The 19,416-nt window shown below is 36.5% G+C and overlaps 2 pseudogenes across 2 annotated transcripts in view; both read right to left on the bottom strand.

Annotated features, from left to right (window-relative positions):
- LOC307191681 (platelet glycoprotein 4-like) overlaps positions 1 to 14,232 on the bottom strand; it is a 100,143-nt pseudogene extending 85,911 nt beyond the window's left edge. Inside the window, exons 1-2 of the transcript in view lie at positions 13,942 to 14,232; positions 7,812 to 7,972 (exon numbers count right to left, since the gene is read on the bottom strand). The product of the transcript in view is annotated as a platelet glycoprotein 4-like (transcript). The remainder of the gene's footprint in view (positions 1 to 7,811; positions 7,973 to 13,941) is intronic.
- On the bottom strand, positions 4,686 to 6,234 carry LOC307191470 (cdc42 effector protein 3-like; annotated as a pseudogene). The gene is made up of 3 exons: positions 6,198 to 6,234; positions 5,576 to 5,723; positions 4,686 to 5,411 (listed from the first exon to the last, which is right to left on the bottom strand). The product of its transcript is annotated as a cdc42 effector protein 3-like (transcript).
- Positions 14,233 to 19,416: the final 5,184 nt, after the last annotated feature.

Raw genomic sequence — 19,416 nt, 5'->3', positions numbered from 1 at the left:
CAAGATCTCAAACACAAAAGGGTTGTGTCCTGTACTCAGATATTTAACTTTTTATCCTGAGGGTCAGGAGGAGACAGCAGAGAGGTTTAAGGAAGGGAACAGTAAAAGCATGTCTTCTTACATAAGAAAGACTGTTCAAAGTGCACAGCCTTGCCAGCACTGTTTTTTTCATAATTTCCAGTATTTTAATGAGAAGGATAACTAATGGAATATAATTTCCACTTAAGAGATCAATTCCCCTCCATCTCTGCCTCATATATTGTATACTTATTAGCTCTAAGCTCCTGGCTCTAAAATCTCTAGGCAAAGTACCAACTACTTTTTAGGAATGTGGTGAAAGGTCATATTATGGAAAAAAAAATCTTTTGCCAGTACAAGATATTTACTGAGATGAAATAAGGTAGACGTTGCATTATCATATATTTGAATGTCTATTATTTGAGGCTACAGTAGTTATCTATTATTATTTAACTAAGATAAAGACTGAAAAAAACATGGGACTGAAATGTATAAAACATAACAAACCAAAAAAGCCACACATTTCAATCAGGTACAATACCTGTAGGGTTGGTATTATGAGTGTTTTTTTTATTCCCACAGTGCCTGCTACTTGGTAAGTTCTCAACAAAAAATTTTGAATGAATAAATTAATTAATACCTCACATTAATATCTCAAAAGAGAATTCAAAAAAGATATAAATATGTTTTACTTTTAATGTAATTTCTTCAAAGCTTTATTATTTACTTTTCTCTGAGTACTGTAGACATACAAAGAATATAAAAATCTGAAACAGCAGCCAGGACAGTCTATTAATAGTCAATTACTATTTCCTCTTAGATAGTTGTATTTTAAACTTATATTACATATTATTAACATTTAAAATTAAAATGCTCTAATTTTCAGGAACATTTATGTGTATATAATAATTGAGATAACAGCAAAATAATTGTGACCCAATTCTAGTTTACTTAGTTGTACTTACAACACTATACCAGTAGATGGCACTCACCAAGAGAAAAAAAAATCCTTTAAACTGAGGCCTGTGTGTACAATGTACTTATAAAAAGAGAACATAATCACTGAATTTTTGGTTTAAAATTTAGAGTATAAGGAATTTCCTGGCGGTCCAGTGGTTAGGACCCCACGCTTCCATTGCCGGGGGCATGGGTTCTATCCGTGGTTGCAGAACTAAGATCCTGCATGCCGTGCAGGGTGCAGCCAAAAGAAAAAAAAAGAAGAATATATACAGGTTTTAGAAAGGTGGTTTTTTTTTTAATTTTTATTGGGGCATAGTTGACTTACAGTGTTGTGTTAGTTTCAGGTGTACAACAAAGTGAATTAGTTATACATATATCCAATCTTTTTTATTTCTTTTTCCGTATAGGCCATTACAGAGTATTGGGTAGAGTTCCCTGTGCTATACAGTAGGTCCTTATTAGTTATCTGTTTTATATATAGTAGTGTGTATATGTCAATCCCAATTTATCCCTTCCCCCCTCCCCTTATCCCCTGGTAACCATAAGTTTGTTTTCTATATCTGTGACTCTATTTCTGTTTTGTAGATAAGTTCATTTGTACCCTTTTTACAGATTCCACATATAAGTGATATCATACGATATTTGTGTTTCTGTGTCTGACTTACTTCACTCAGTATGACAATCTCTAGGTCCATCCATGTTTCTGCAAATGGCACTATTTCATTCTTTTTTATGGGTGAGTAATATTCAATTGTATATCTGTACCATATCTTCTTTATCCATTCCTCTGTTGATGGGCATTTAGGTTGCTTCCATGTCCAAGCTATTGTAAATAGTGCTGCAGTGAACACTGGGGTGCATGTATCTTTTTGAATTATGGTTTTCTCCAGATATATGCCCAGGAGTGGGATTGCTGGATCATATGGTAGCTCTGTTTTTAGTTTTTTAAGGAACCTCCGTACTGTTCTCCATAGTGGTTGCACCAATTTACATTCCCACCAACAGTGTAGGAGGGTTCCCTTTTCTCCACACCCTCTCTAACATTTATTGTCTGTAGATTTTTTGATGGTGGCCAATCTGACAGGTGTGAGGCAATACCTCATTGTAGTTTTGATTTGCATTTCTCTAATTATTAGTGATGTTGAGTGTCTTTTCGTGTATGTTTTAGCCATCTGTATGTCTTCCTTGGAGAAATGTCTATTTATATCTTCTGCCCATTTTTTGATTGGGCTGTTGGTGGTTTTTTTTTTTTAACTGAGCTGCATGAGCTGTTTATATATTTGGAGATTAATCCCTGTTGTTTGCTTCATTTGCAAATATTTTTTTCCCATTCTGAAGGTTGTCTTTTCATTTTGTTTATGGTTTCCTTTGTTGTGCAAAAAGTTTTTAAGTTTAATTAGGTCCCATTTGTTTATTTTTGTTTTTATTTTCACTATTCTAGGAGGTGGATCAAAAAAGATATTGCTGCAATTTATGTCAAAGAGTGTTCTGCCTGTTTTCCTCTAAGAGTTTTATAGTTTCTGGCCTTATATTTAGGTCTTTAATCCATTTTGAGTTTATTTTTTTGTATGGTGTTAGGGAGTGTTCTAGTTTCATTTGCTTACATGTAGCTGTCCAGTTTTCCCAACACCACTTATTGAAGAGACTGTCTTTTCTCCATTGTATATCCTTGCCTCCTTTGTCGTAGATTAGGTGACCATAGGTGAGTGGGTTTATCTATGGACTTTCTATCCTGTTCCATTGATCTATATTTCTATTTTGGTGCCAGTGCCATACAGTTTGGATTACTGTAACTTTGTAGTATAGTCTGAAGTCAAGGAGCCTAATTCCTCCAGCTCCATTTTTCTTTCTCAAGATTGCTTTGGCTATTCAAGGTCTTTAGTGTTTCCATACAAATTGTAAAATTTGTATTAATAAGGTCAAAGGGAGGAATCTGCCTCAGGTTTTGCTTTCTGTGTACTCCTGCCAAAGCAAAGTAATTAAAAAAAAAAGACTTATGTTGGATCTGAGAATATTCAGAAGGAGTTACTGGGTCTTCATAGAGATGTAGGTTGGAATAATAATTAAGATGTCTATCCAGGTAATTTCATGCTTTGACCCATGTCACACCTTGTCAAAGTTTCATCAAGCTCACATTAGCAGCCATTCTGTTTAAGGAGGGACATCCTCCTCCACTTCCAATTTCAGTTGAGTTCAGGGTGTAATTGATGGGGAGGCAGGTTCAACTCAACACATGGAAGACTCTCAAATTATTAACTTTTTCTGAAAGGTGACCAGTCGTTTTCCCATCATTTAAGGCATCCAAGCAGACACTAAGGACTCTGTTTTGTCAACATCATGAGAAAAGATGACTCACAGTTGATCATAAATTCCTTTAACATTGTTATATAAATAGGAGTTTATTGTTTACATACTTTAGCTGCAAATCTAACTTCTCTTCTCCAATCCTCCCCATATTGCTTCTCCAAGTAAATCAATTATATCTAACCCACCCCCTTTCATCCCTTAGAGAGATAGGTTAAAGCCTCTAAAAATAAAATTTATATTAACTGTCACCTATCAGAGCAGGACTAGCACAGGATTCAATATTATGTTTATGTTTTCTGATACTCCAGTTAATATCTTTAAAAGTAAAAACATAACCCCTTCCAAACAAATAAAAAATTAAACAAAAAACTTGATCAGCTCTCAAATTCTAACAAATATTCTCACACATACTGAGTTCTCTTAGAGTATATTTATTTATTGACGATTAATTTAACACTTACTCTATTGTGTTGTATAAAGTACCTATGTAATGCAAGCATATACTGTCCTAAAATATTTCCAAATAACATGTGGTGTAGCCCACAGTCTCTGCAGAAGCACTGTGAGTAACCTGTGCCTTTACACTTTACAATCCATTTATGGCTGCTGTGAAAAGTGTGATAACAGACGAAGAAAAAAAAATAAAGCTAAATATGAAGACACCTTTCCAAACATGCACAGCTTACAATGGAACGCCAATGGAAAAAGTCAAATGAGCACATTTGATGTAGTATCTCTAAAATGTAGACTCTTCGGTAAAAAGCCAAAGGCACATAAAAATATATTTTAACTTTAAAATAACTTACTGTAATACTTTGCTTGTGTCTTACCAACATGTTGCTGACAGTCAAAATTTCAGGATATAGATATAATATATAGGGATATATAAGAGCTACAAGCAAATCTCCAAAACCCATCAAGTTGTTCAAATGTGGAAACAGAAAAATTTTAACAGTGGAGAATTTGCTATGGTGAACCCAAACAATATAATATAGAAAGGAGTTTAGAAAAAAGGATTAGGTGTTAAACAAATTTTGACTTCCCCTTGCTCAGAAAATGCCAAAGTACTGTAAAGGTCCTTAATGTGACTGGCACAGCCCTTCATAGCTAGATAGTGCCAATCCTGGCCAAGCCAGATTTCTGACCTGTCTGGAAGCAAAAAAATGTGAGCCGTACATCAGCAATGCCCGCCAAAAATGGGTTCTGACTCTCTTCCTCTCTTTGTCAGGACAGTTGTTTGTTTTTTTAACTGTTTTTGCAAATTTTGTTGGAACGTTATTCTAGAAAACCCATCATGTAATGGCAAATATAGTCAGTGAATCTTTCTCTTTGACTGTGGTTAGTTTTGTTTTGATTTTTGAAACCTTTTACCCCAAAGGAAAAGAGCCAGAGGTGTACTGTTACTTATTTTTATCCATGACCTTCAGCACTGCATCCAGAAATGAAGGCCCAAGATCGAGCTGCAGGAAGAGGAGGGAACCCAGTGAGATCAGAGAGGGACTCCTCTGGTTTTTAGTCTTTTCCTTGACGAGCTCACACCAGGCGGGATGGTCAAACATTATTCTTGGCTGCCCAGTAGAGGTACAGTTTGGAGAGGCTGGCAGAGTGGCGGGACTGGGATGGGGACCCACCAGAGCCCCCATGAAACGCCCCCCTGATAGACCATACTGTTCTCTTCCATGACCCACTCACAGCTAAGCCAGGGCAGCTTTCCCGGACCAAAGGACTCCTGTTTGGAATTGAATGTCATCGTTGACAATAAGGGCAACATGAGTGCTTGTGATCCTCCAAGAGTCGGGAGGGAGATGGTGTTTTTGAGCACCAGGGTGAGCGTTTCTGTGAACATGGAGTCGGTGGTGCTGCGGACCCTGAAGAACTCCATACACCCAGGGAGCTGGCCCATGCGTGCTTTCTCCTGGTTTCCAGGTAGAAGATCAGAGTTCCCCTGAAGAAAGGAAATGTCTCCGAAGACATTGAGCTGGCCATCCTTGACCACGTGAATGGTCCGGCAGAAGTCTCCAAGGGGAGGACTGATCATATCGGGAGACAAGATGCCCCTCTGTTTGAATTTCTTTCCTTTCTTATTATTGGCAGCTTTCAGGTAAATTAGGATCTTGGCTGCCCTTCTGGAGTTGGAGAATGTCGATTTCGCAAAAACGGCCACTTTCTTTCCGGATGTTATTTTTCCCCAGTATCCTTTTTGATAGGAACTGTCACATCATTTTTCTCCAGCAGCCTCAGAAGTGGCTGTGAAAGGAGCCAGAGGTGTAGGAGACCTTCTTGGACTTACAGCCGACTGGGGCTTTCTGGAGAGCCGGCTACATCCTCCAGTCCCTGGCACAGCGTGGAGAAACCAGTGGTGCCAAGGATCCCAGCTGCTGCGGGATCCACACAGGTGGATGTGCGGGACCCACACTTCCCGAGGGCACACTCAGCCCCTGCCCATCACGCACAGATCCAGCCAGGTCAGCCAGCACCTGCTCACAGCATTATCTGTGCAGAGGCTGTGTGAAGGCTCCCAGGGCCGGGGTCTCCGGGCTCGCCCCCCGCTGCTTGGACCCCGCAGCTGCGCTCTCTGCCCTCTCAGGCCAGGATAGGAATATTTAAACAACCGTGCTTAGATTCTTATTTGGTCATGTGGGAATTCTAGATTTTCATAGGTACACATCACAGCTACAACTTTTTTTTGGACCAAGATAATACTCACATAGGCTTTTGATAATAACATAAGAACTATAGACCATGAAAAAATAAAAATATTTTCCAAGGTGAGGGTTATTTTTGTTTTTGTAACAGTGAAAACCAAGCCGTCTTTGACAGAGTTGTGAATAGTCACAGATGTGCCTGGAGACAGGAGACGGGATAATTACTAGGACAGAATAGGCACCCAGGCGCTCGGCATGCGTGCTTACGCTCACAGGTATGCTCCTGTGTTGCGGCAGCAGGCATCACCCTCCCAACTACTGTTATTTCATTATATTTGAGTGTGAGTTGTCAATCTAGAAATATATTAATGAATGGAGAGGAAAGAAATTATATAATTATAGACCATCTGAAACAGATAAGAAAGTAAAACTATGAGTTCGAAGAAATCATTACAAATATGAAATTTTGTGATAATACTTGATCATGACATATAACTAGTTGTAATTATTCTTGAGGAAAAATCACACATTTTTATAACAAATCATACAGCAGGACTTAATTCTGTTCCCATATGGGCACCATAAGTGTATTTCTAATCCTTGGTTAAGTTTAGTGTCTTTAGCACCTCAGTCTCTCTTTTTCTTACTTTAATAGTTAGAAAAGACACATAGTCTATAACTTAGATAGGAGAAAATGGACACAAAAATCTAAGAGTTACCAGTCCCTAGGTATGTGTGAACTTGGTAAATCATTTCATATCCCCTGGAATGAGTTTTCAAAATTTACAAAATGAAAGGTTCTGGCTAATTATTTCCCCCTAGTGCTAATGTCTAAGATTCTATTCAAGAATGTGTTAAGCTGTTAAGGAATGTAGATAAAGGTATAGCTTATTCAGTCTAAGTACTGGAGAAAATATAAGAATGAAACTACTGGATGAATAAAAACACCCTTAAGACCTGGAAAATAGTTTGAATAGAAATCCTTAGCAGCCTTGTAATTACATAAAATCAGTTTAATGTTGTTCTCAAATTTGAGTGTGTATTGCAATCCCCCAGAGTACTTGTAAAACTCATTACTGGGGTCTAAACCAAGAGTCTCTGATTCATTTGGTCTAAGGTGGGGCCTGAGAATTTGCATTTCTACTTAGTTCCCAGGAGATGCTGATGTGGCTGGTTCAGGAGCCACCCTTGGAGAACCACTCATATAACCTACGCTTTCAATTTTAGGATTTTAAAGTGCTCTGGTTTTAAAACTTTGATAGATGGTTTTTTATTTAGCATGTATATTTTAGACTTGTTTTTTAAATTCTATTTATTACTATTATTTTTTAATATTTATTTTATATTGGAGCATAGCTGATTAACAATGTGTTAGTTTCAGGTATACAGCAAAGCGATTGATTGATATATATATATATATATATATATATATATTTATATACGCACACACATATCTATTCTTTTTCAAATTCTTTTCCCATTTAGGTTATTACATAGTATTGAGCAGAGTTCCCTGTGCTGTACAGTAGGTCCTTGTTTATTTTAAATATAGCAGTGTGGATAGATTGGGAGTTCGGGATTGACATGTACACACTGCTAGAGTTGTTGAGAATATATGCTACAAGTGTAAAGCACCTGTAACTTCTTAAATGTAGAGCAGTTAATTGATGCTGGTAAATTCATAATAAAGTCTGTATTTCTTATAATCATTAAATCCTTAGATTAGGGTTTTATATAGGCAGAAACAGAATATTTCAATGTATGTTAATGGCAAGAAAATAATAAGTACATTTCAATACAATGGCAGTTGTCAGGTGGAAGCTTTTTCAGAAACACATATGATCAAGGAAAGAATGCCACTTTTTATGGGGACTCGCTCACCTGTACGTGTAAGGACCTCTTTGCTTAACTTTAATTTTGCTGCTGTTCACTGCCACCTCCTCTGGATTCTGTACATCAAAGATCCAAACCTGTCTGTAAACTTCTGTGCCTGTTTTAACCCAATTTTTAAAAGCAATTGTACCTTCTTCAAGGACAGCTTCCTATGAAAAAGAAAACAAGTTTGGGTTATTTACTTGTAGTCAATATGGGCACTTGTGGGAGTTGAAAACCTTTAGTTAGTCACCGAAAGCAATAAGCTCAAGTACGTTGCTCATGAGAACCTTTGCAGCCTGCCACACGCTTGGAACAGAAATATTTTCAACACGTTACGATAGCAATCTCTTTTAGTTAACCTTTTACAAAGAGAATCAGTGTGTAATATTGTAGACATGTCTGTCGATTGTAAGGCCAGCCACTGGCAAGCTTTGGAGTGACCCTTTGGCAATATTGCGACAGTTCGTAACACAATTTATTAAGCAAATTTTATTAAACTTTTTCCAAAAAATTCTTATCAGGTCAAACATTAACCTCTCCTCTGCCTTCAGTGAGTTAGACTGAGGAGGCAAAACAGAAAAACTGAGAGAAAAATGTAGTGGTATTGGAAGCTTTTTCATTTTCTTCAAATCTTGGACAGTTCCAGGGAAGATTATCACTTAACATTTGTCAGACTAAGAAAAACACAAATTTCGCTTCTCCCCTTCCAAACCCTGCTCAATGAGGCTTTCCTAACTCTCAGTACATCTGCAGAAATCTATTAGTACGTGTTTCCAAAAATTACAACAGTCTGATTCGTTACTATTAGGTTACTACATTTTAGATAAAAGAATGAAAAAAGGATATGTCCTATTATTCTTTTGTGAAATCCATTAAAAATCTTTGATGCTCCTTGTAGTAAAGACAGATACAGAAAAAATACCAATGACAGAATCAGAAAGCCCAACATTAGAAATTGGCTCCTGTGCTTTAGGAGCTGGGACTGAGTAGAAAGTCACCAGATTCCTTGGGTCAATTTCAGTATCTGTAAAACGAGGGAATTATAGATGGTCTCGTGGTTTCCTTCCAAGGCTTTCACTCTCTGAGCAGCAAGCCTCTGAAGCTCTAGTAGCTAGTGCAGACAAAGGTGACTTTGTAGCAGGCAGTGTTTCCAAGTAAGCACCTTGCGAGGAATGCCCAGGTGTAAAACTCCAACTTACCTTAGTGCTAGAGGAAGAGGGAGAAAAGTATTTCACACAAAATGAGCCTAACAAGACCCATGAATACAGGGACAGTCTGACCTGTTTGTTTCCTTCACCTGCTTTCATAGAATGATGGATCAGGAAAGGACATTGGACATTAGTACATTTTCTAGGAGAGCGTGCTGAGGCTCTGAGAAACCAGGTGTCTGGCCCAAGGGTAACCGAGGCAAATACCTAGAAGTAGAATCATGACGAGGATCCTAGTCTCTGACCCTTAGGCTGGTCCTCTTTTACACCGTGTTTTTACTATTTTTTGTTCCTGTCACCTCTGCACTTAGTTGGTAGAAGTCAAGTTAAGTTTCATATCTTCAGGAAACTTTACTTATTACTTAGTGGAGAAATAAGGGAATTCCTTAGAGAAGAACAGGGCATCCGGTATTAATGCCTTTACAAAACCCTGTGCTGTTGCCATCCTTTTACACTGGGTACATTGGAGCTGCTAAAGTGATGTTAGATCTTACTTTTTTACAACCAATTATCCTTAAAAAATGCTTTAGTGCTCCTAAAAATCTTATTTCCATAGTAAGCTGAAAATTAAGACAATATTGCACATAGATAAAGTATTACGGCTGTTCCTCTAAATGTAAAGGTGTTTATGAGGGTGTTGAAGCTGAAATTCTACTGAAGTTGAAATCTGTGTTAATTTACCCATTTCAAGAAAACACACGAACCTACACATTATTACTCTCACACTAGTGATAAAAGAATCTTAAGGACTAATATAATATCAATTGTTTACCATGTACCTCTCAAGGCACATATTTTATTTCAGTTCTTAATGAAAGGAACTCTATAAGTACTTAAAGAATTGAAAAGGGACTGTGACAGAATGTACTTGGCAGGACAGAAAACTTCCTCATTCTAATGGTTATGCATTTAATATCAAAAGGCATTGTAAGCATATCATGTCTTTTTTCTAAAAGCCATGAATCACTTTGCCTTATTTGTTCATCTGGAGATATTTTTTCAACTGGGAAAGCTGAAACGCAAAGAGTTGAAATGAATGCATTGAATTATCAGCTATTAAAGTTAGGGTCATCTAATTCCATCCATTTTTTAGGGGTAGAATTAGGTCCTACAGAAAACAGATGTCTGATTCAATACTGTATGACAGTTTAGTAGTAGATAATGGAGAATCAGGTCTTTTACTACAATTTTGTGTGGTTTGCATAACACCACGATTTGTTCACAAAGAAAAAAATACTGAAACAGTCAGAATAGGAATGCATTTCTTCTGATCCTAACACTACTATATGTACTAGAAAATTGTATAGACCTCATTGACTACTAAGATTATTTTATCATCAGTTCCTCTAATTTTAAAGGGAGCAAAAGTTTTTATGTCCTTTGTGAATTTAAGAGGCCTTGATTTTAAATTGACTTCGGACTATCTGTCTATTTTGCAAATCTTTTGCTAAATTTGAAGTACAAAGGTGTTAATTATGTGTATAGAAAAAGTAATATAATTTAAGCTCCTCGCACTTGGCTGATTCAGCCCTAGTAATGACTGGATTCCAGCCTGATGACTCTCACATGGCTTGGTCTCCAGCTGAGTTGAAAGACATTTACCTTGAAACTTCTACATTTGCTACATTTTGTTTACCTTGAAACTTCTATTTTGCTACATTTGCTAATTTGAAAGCAGACGTTGGGAAGAGTAATAGTTTTTATCTAGTCACATGGTCATTTGATTATTGCTGTTACAGGAAAACAGTACTCATCCACATGACTGGCAACTTCAGTATAACTATTAAAATGTCCTTGATATCTTCCTATGCATGAAGTATGTAGAGCACATATGTCAAAAATATATTGTCCCATTTCTCAAGGCTCTTATAGTGTACAGGAGACAGTATCATGTGTAGCATATTTTAATCTATGAGTTGATTTCCTTACCCTACTTCCAGCCTGACCAAGTCCATTGGCTTCTTTACTCAAAGCCTAGAGTGAAGTGGTTAACAATGAAACAAGATGCTATGAGTTTGATCCCCAGTTTGGTCATGTGCTAACCATTTAAACTTGGGCAGGTTATTTAATTTTTTTGTACCTCAGTTTCCTTATCTGTAAAATGGGGTAATAATAATATTAAGTTGAACTCTACGAAATTAGTATTTTTCAAAGTCAAAATAAGTAGAACATGGTGTGATTAAATATTTATCCTCATGGGTTGTTATAGGATTTATTAAATGTGAGCATTTAGAACAGTGTTAGCACATAGCAGGCATTCAATAAACGTTGGCTACTGTTATACAAATCCTATCCACCCCTTAGAAGGAGAACTCTCATCTCACTTGCTTCCCATCTTGCTTTAACTACTTTGCTCTTAGCATTACTGTCTAAACCAGTTATGTGGCAATAACATGTAAAATCCTGTAGCACTTCCTTTTCTGCTATTTAATTATTTATATATTTATTCTCCATCCAGTGAAATCAAAACTTCCTTAAAAAGCAGAAACATACTGAAAATAGTTTTCATCTTCTCCACTCACTACCAAAATCTGTTCTATTTGGGACCAATTACAAGCAGTTTCCACGTCCAAAAATTTTTCTAATGTGTGTGTGCATTATGCACATGCATGTGTGTACAGGCTGAGAGAAAGAAATCTTTAATTTGCTTCTTGGTGTTCTGCAGTTAATATCATAGGGAAATTAAATTAAAATTTATTTTAAATTACCTATGTTATACAGTATTCACTAAGCATTTATCAAGTGATATGAAGAATGTCAAGGTGACAAATTATCCTTTGTAAATAGTGACAAAACTTTGTCCTTTTTCTGAAGTCCTTTGGTAGTTTCTACTCTCCACATACATGGCAGCTCATGCCATTGACTTTTAGTCTGTCTAGCAAGATTGCATAAACCTGCTGGCCCAGACAAATCTACCAGGAATCATAGTCTAAATTACTGGTAAAAAAAAAAAAAAAATAGTTTTCAGCTATAACGCATAAAAATCATGAAGTCCTTAAAAAACATCCCTGGGGCTTCCCTGGTGGGGCGCAGTGGTTGGGAGTCCGCCTGCCGATGCAGGGGATGCGGGTTCGTGGCCCGGTCCGGGAGGATCCCACATGCCACGGAGCAGCTGGGCCCGTGAGCCGTGGCCGCTGGGCCTGCGCGTCCGGAGCCTGTGCTCCGCGGCGGGAGAGGCCACAGCGGTGAGAGGCCCGTGTGCCGCAAAAAGAAAAAAAAAATCCCTTGGAAATAAACAGTAAAGAAATATGAATATATATATATATATGAAGTAAACTGTATGGACTATTTTAGGCCATTTCAAATGCTGGAGTCTGGGGACCATCTTTTAGAATTGAAAGGTATCGTAGAGTACCAAATCTATACTTTAAAAATTAGATAACATCATGAGATGATTTTCTCATCTGTTAAAATTAAGCACTTTAATTCTTCTTTTTTTTTTTTAAATAGTGTTTGTATGCAGGTAATAACGTTCCCAATTTGGTAGTAGTCCATTAAATGAAGCAAGTAATCTGCAATGATTTCAATGGTAAACAAAAACTGACCAGTACTAAAACTTGTATATATTTGTGAAATAACAGCATTAGCTTAAGTGCTCTTGAGGTAGGGGTAAGACACTTGGCTCACTGGGTTTACACATAATTCAGAGATGTGACTCCTACTGTTGGCCAGTTTCTCTGTCTTTTTGTCTCTACATTCAGACTCTCTAGAAAGTGAACCTATTGCTTAGTTTTATCTGTAATCTCTATAGTAATGATCAAATCTCTCTGAGCACTGACCTTTGAAATACATCTGATGTTCATATCAAATCACTTCTAAAACCTCTGTTTTTTATTCTTCTAAGGAATACATCTCCTTCAATAACTCAACTGGTTATCTTACAGTTTGCAACTTTCACTCCTCTCCCTATTTAGTCCTTTTATTTCATTGTATCCCATCACCCATCAGTTATATGTACTCCACCACACTAGACCAGAGTGCCTTTTATTATGTGCAGACTGTGCAATAATCTTATTAAAAGGGAGTCTTAAACGACACGAAAAAAAAGCTGGAAAAAGAAAACACGTGGAGGCTATATAACGTACTTCTAAACAGCCAATGGATCTCTGAAGAAATCAAAGAGGAAATCAAAAATTACCTAGAGACAAATGAAAATGAAAACATGATGATCCAAAACCTATGGGATGCAGCAAAAGTAGTTCTAACACGATAATTTATAGCTATACAAGTTTACCTCAGGAAACAAGAAAAATCTCAGTTAAACAACCTAACCTCACACCTAAAGGAACTAGAGAAAGAAGAACAAAAAGAAATCCAAAGTTAGTAGAAGGAAAGAGATCATAAAGATAAGAGTAGAAATAAATGAAATAGATACAAAAAATAAACATCAACAAAACTAAAAACTAGTTCTTGGAAAAGATAAATAAAATTGATAAACCTTTAGCCAGACTCATCAGAAAAAAAAGAGAAATGGCCCAAACCAATAAAATCAGAAATGAAAAAGAAGTTACAACCAACACCACAGAAATGCAAACAATCATGAGACTGCTGTGAACAACTGTGTGCCAATAAATTTAAAGAATATTTCTTTCAATAAAAAATGGTATATATTTATGCAAAAAAAGCATATCAACATACTCTTGGACATAATTAAAAGCAATTATTTCTTTTAATATGCATACCTAATATAGTTTTTTTATCAAAATTTGGATATTTAGACTTAAGATGACAGTGCATTCATATAGAATACACATCATGCTTTGACCATTTCTCTATCATGTAGAGTTTCAATTGTTCATTATCACCTTTGTCTCGAAGACACAGAATTGCCAGTTACAATGAAATATAAAACAGGCACCCTAAGCCGAAAAGGGATGGAAGATAGAATGAATCAGGATGACAAGAAACAGTCTTGATAATACTTGTACCTTTTTAACTGTCTTCTCAATAAGTATGTCTCCAACTGGCATTAGAATACCTCCAAACACAGCCATGAGTGCACCAGTGACAGCACCAGCGATGAGCCCACAGTTTCGATCGCAGCCCATTTTTCTTGTTCTGGGAAAAAACTAAGGTTCAGCGCCTGCTTCTTTCAAACTCCCAGGTCTGATGAACGTGGTTTCCAGGAGGTCTGGTTCTATCATTGGAAGGAGATCATAAAGCAGAAACTTAAATACCAGTAGAAAAAGATCAAAGTAAACATGCAACTGAAACAGATCATTTTGCCAGTTATAAACAAACAGATGCTTTTTTTTTTTTTTTTTTTTTTTTTTTTTTTTTTTTTTTTTGCGGTACGCGGGCCTCTCACTGTTGTGGCCTCTCCCGTTGCGGAGCACAGGCTCCGGACGTGCAGGCTCAGCGGCCATGGCTTACGGGCCCAGCTGCTCCACGGTATGTGGGATCTTCCCGGACTAGGGCACGAACCCGTGTCCCCTGCATCGGCAGGTGGACTCAACCACTGCGCCACCAGGGAAGCCCAGATGCTTTTTTTAATATACAAACTTTCTAGGTTTTGTCCTTTCTTAATTTGAACTACCTACCAGTGGTAGAAGTAATACATATTGTCACATAGAGCATTCTTTAAATTTCTCCTCTTAAATTTTCTTTCTATGGATGATTAACACACTGAAATATTAACTAAGGAGAATATGCTTACTGTACTCTCACACCCTGCCTACCTTCCATCAGCTTGGGACACTTACGGGCATCTTTATCCTCTATCTGACTTCTCCACTCAAACACAACCATCTGTCTGCACCCTACCTGGAGTTCTCCTGCAAACTGAATGTGGGTGGACTGATGTCTTTTCCATCCAAATCCTAAGCAAGTACAGTGACAGATGTTTTCTTTACTATTCCTTTTTCACAAATAGAAAGATAGGGATTTTATAGGAAATGATCTGATGAGTCTGTGAAGAAATCATTTTTTCTAATCATTTATAAGCTATCTGTTAAAACAGAAAAGCATGGGTAAGTTGGGAAAATAATACTAGAATAGTCTCTAATATCATCAAAATTATAAGCACCATTAAAAGAAAATTCCACTGTCAGGAATATTGAGTTCATGCCTGAATTCTTTCTTATGCACAGTGTTGAAAACATTGAAATATTTTAAAGAAGAGTATTTTCAATTTAATTTTTAGTAACTGACTTTTAGATAGTTGTGAGGTAAAAAAGATTTGAAGAAAATATGTAAGGTAGAGGATACATAGTTTCTGTCACAGCATTGGTTTCTTACTAGTCTCAAATGAATTTTTTAACATATTCAAATGCAATATTGTTTATTTTGTCATGGACAGCTGACTCATGCCAATTCTGTTAAAATATGTAGATTGTGTCAGTATGTATTTCACCTAGTCAGTCTTATCTTTGGTATCTTCATATAATATATGCTCCTTTCATAAAGATCGAAAGAAAACTCTTAGTGGAATTGGTAGATCCTTCTGTAACAAAGTTAGTAAGAATTTGCTATTCTAGTGTTCAAAAACCTGTTCATTTGAGATATTTTGTTTGCAACAGCATTTTTTAAAATGGGGTTGACCTGACATTGATAAATGGAATGTGCTTTGTATTTATAAAAAATTATTCCCTGCTTCAAAATGCCCCTGGCAAAGGAAAACAAAAATGCCAACAGAATGGAGGCTATAGACAGAAAAGACACACAAACAGTATTTTTGTCATCCTCATGACTATAATAATAAAACTTATATTTTGTTATGGTCTCAGTTTTTCCCTCCCTAGCTTTGTAGTGGTAGAAATACCGCTCTGATGATTTTATTAGTATTTCTCTTCACTTGAGGAACCATTTAATTCTTTTAAAGTCTTGATATTAATTAATTCTTTAAGAAAATAAGGAAAGTTAGGTTTTCCCCCAAATGTATAACAAAATTATAACCATTTTTCATGGCATTTTTTTTATACACCACGTTCTTATTAGTCATCAATTTTATACACATCAGTGTATACATGTCAATCCCAATCGCCCAATTCAGCACACCACCATCCCCACCCCACTGCGGCTTTCCTCCCTTGGTGTCCATACGTTTGTTCTCTACATCTGTGTCTCAACTTCTGCCCTGAAAACCAGTTCATCTATACCATTTTTCTAGGTTCCACATACATGCGTTAATATACGATATTTGTTTTTCTTCTTCTGACATACTTCACTCTGTATGACAGTCTCTAGATCCATCCACGTCTCAACAAATGACTCAATTTTGTTCCTTTTTATGGCTGAGTAATAATCCATTGTATATATGTACCACAACTTCTTTACCATTCATCTGTCAATGGGCATTTAGGTTGCTTCCATGACCTGGCTATTGTAAACAATGCTGCAATGAGCATTGGGGTGCATGTGTCTTTTTGAATTATGGTTTTCTCTGGAATATGCCCAGTAGTGGGATTGCTGGATCATATGGTAAATCTATTTTTAGTTTTTTAAAGAACCTCCATTCTGTTCTCCACAGTGGCTGTATAAATTTATATTCCCACCAACCGTGCAAGAGGGTTCCCTTTTCTCCACACCCTCTCCAGCATTTGTTGTTTGTAGATTTTCTGCTGATGCCCATTCTAACTGGTGTGAGGTGATACCTCATTGTTGTTTTGATTTGCATTTCTCTAATTATCAGTAATGTTGAGCAGCTTTTCATGTGCTTCTTGGCCATCTGTATGTCTTCTTTGGAGAAATGTCTATTTAGTTCTTTTGCCCATTTTTGGATTGGGTTGTTTGTTTCTTTAATATTGAGCTGCATGACCTGTTTATATATTTTGGAGATTAATCCTTTGTCTGTTGATTCGCTTGCAAATATTTTCTGCCATTCTGAGGGTTGTCTTTTCATCTTGTTTATGGTTTACTTTGCTGTGCAAAAACTTTGAAGTTTCATTAGGTCCCATTTGTTTATTTTTGTCTTTATTTCCAGTACTCTAGGAGGTGGATCAAAAAGATCTTGCTGTGATTTATGTCAAAGAGTGTTCTTCCTATGTTTTCTCTAAGAGATTTATAGTGTCTGCTCTTACATTTAGGTCTCTAATTCATTTTGAGTTTATTTTTGTGTATGGTGTTAGGGAGTGTTCTAATTTCATTCTTTTACATGTACCTCTCCAGTTTTCCCAGCACCACTTATTGAAGAGACTGTCTTTTCTCCATTGTATATCTTTGCCTCCTTTGTCATAGATTAGTTGACCATAGGTGCGTGGGTTTATCTCTGGGCTTTCTATCTTGTTCCATTGATCAATGTTTCTGTTTTTGTGCCAGTACCATATTGTCTTGATTACTGTTGCTTTGTAGTATAGTCTGAAGTCAGGGAGTCTGATTCCTCCAGCGCCATTTATTTCCCTCAAGACTACTTTGGCTATGGGGGGTCTTTTGTGTCTCCATACAAATTTTAAGATTATTTGTTCTAGTTCCGTAAAAAATGCCATTGGTAATTTGATAGGGATTGCATTGAATCTGTACAGTGCTTTGGGTAGTATAGTCATTTTCACAATATTGATTCTTCCAATCCAAGAACATGGTATATCTCTCCACTTGTTGGTATCATATTTAATTTCTTTCATCAGTGTCTTATAGTTTTCTGCTTTCAGGTCTTTTGTCTCCCTAGGTAGGTTTATTCCTAGGTATTTTATTCTTTTTTTTGCAATGGTAAATGGGAGTGTTTCCTTAATTTATCTTTCAGATTTTTCATCATTAGTGTATAGGATTGCAAGGGATTTCTGTGCATTAATTTTGTATCCTGCAACTTTACCAAATTTATTGATTAGCTCTAGTAGTTTTCTGGTGGCATTTATAGGATTCTCTATGTATAGTATCATGTCATCTGCAAACAGAGACAGTCTTACTTCTTCTTTTGCAATTTGTATTCCTTTTATTTCTTTTTCTCCTCTGATTGCCGTGGCTAGGACTTCCAAGACTATGATGAATAATAGTGGTGAGAGTGGATATCCTTGTCTTGTTCCTGATCTTAGAGGAAATGCTTTCAGTTTTTCACCACTGAGAATGATGTTGGCTGTGGGTTTGTCATATATGGCTTTTATTATGTTGAGGTAGGCTCCCTCTATGCCCACTTTCTGGAGAGTTTTTATCATAAATGGGTGTTGAATTCTGTCAAAAGGTTTTTCTGCATCTATTGAGATGACCATATGGTTTTCATTCTTCAATTTGTTAATGTGGTATATCAGATTGATTGATTTGCATATATTGAAGAATTCTTGCATCCCTGGGATAAATCCCACTTGATCATGGTGTATAATCCTTTTAATGTGTTGTTGCATTCTGTTTGCTAGTATTTTGTTGAGGATTTTTGCATCTATATTCATCAGTGATACTGGTCTGTAATTTTCTTTTTTTGTAGTATCTTTGTCTGGTTTTGGTATCAGGGTGATGGTGGCCTCATAGAATGAGGTTGGGAGTGTTCCTTCCTACACAATTTTTTGGAAGAGTTTGAGAAGGATGGGTGTTAGCTCTTCTCTAAATGTTTGGTAGAATTCACCTGTGAAGCCATCTGGTTCTGCATTTTTGTTTGTTGGAAGATTTTTAATCATGGTTTCAATTTCATTACTTGTGATTGGTCTGTTCATATTTTCTATTTCTTCCTGGTTCAGTCTTGGAAGGTTATCCCTTTCTAAAAATTTGTCCATTTCTTCCAGGTTGTCCATTTTATTGGCATAGAGTTGCTTGTAGTAGTCTCTTAGGATGCTTTGTATTTCTGTGGTGTCTGTTGTAACTTCTCCTTTTTCATTTCAAATTTTATTGATTTGAGTCCTCTCCCTCTTTTTCTTGATGATCTGGCTAATGGTTTATCAATTTTGTTTATCTTCTCAAAGAACCAGCTTTTAGTTTTATTGATCTTTGCTCTTGTTTTCTTTGTTTCTATTTCATTTATTTCTGCTTGATCATTATGATTTCTTTCCTTCTGTTAACTTTAGGTTTTGTTTGTTCTTCTTTCTCTAGTTCCTTTAGGTGTAAGGTTAGATTTTTTATTTCAGATATTTCTTGTTTCTTGAGATAGGCTTGTATAGCTATAAACTTCCCTCTTAGAACTGCTTTTTTGTATCCTATAGGTTTTGAATCATCGTGTTTTCATTGTCATTTGTCTCTAAGTATTTCTTTTATTTCCTCTTTGATTTCTTCAGTGATCTCTTGGTTATTTAGTTACGTATTGTTTAGCCTCCATTTGTTTGTGTTTTTTATGTGTTTTTCCCTGTATTTAATTTCTAATCCCATAGCATTGTGGTCAGAAAAGATGCTTGATGTGATTTCCATTTTCTTAAATTAACTGAGACTTGATTTGTGACCCAAGATGCGATCTATCCTGGAGAACATTCTCTGCGCACTTGAGAAGGAAGTGTAATCTGTTGTTTTTGGATGCAATGTCCTATAAATATCAATTAAATCTATCTGGT

The sequence above is a fragment of the Stenella coeruleoalba genome (genome assembly GCF_951394435.1).
Source record: "Stenella coeruleoalba genome assembly, chromosome: 9".
Classification (NCBI taxonomy): Eukaryota; Metazoa; Chordata; class Mammalia; order Artiodactyla; family Delphinidae; genus Stenella; species Stenella coeruleoalba.
This window is presented reverse-complemented; position numbering and strand designations above follow the sequence as displayed.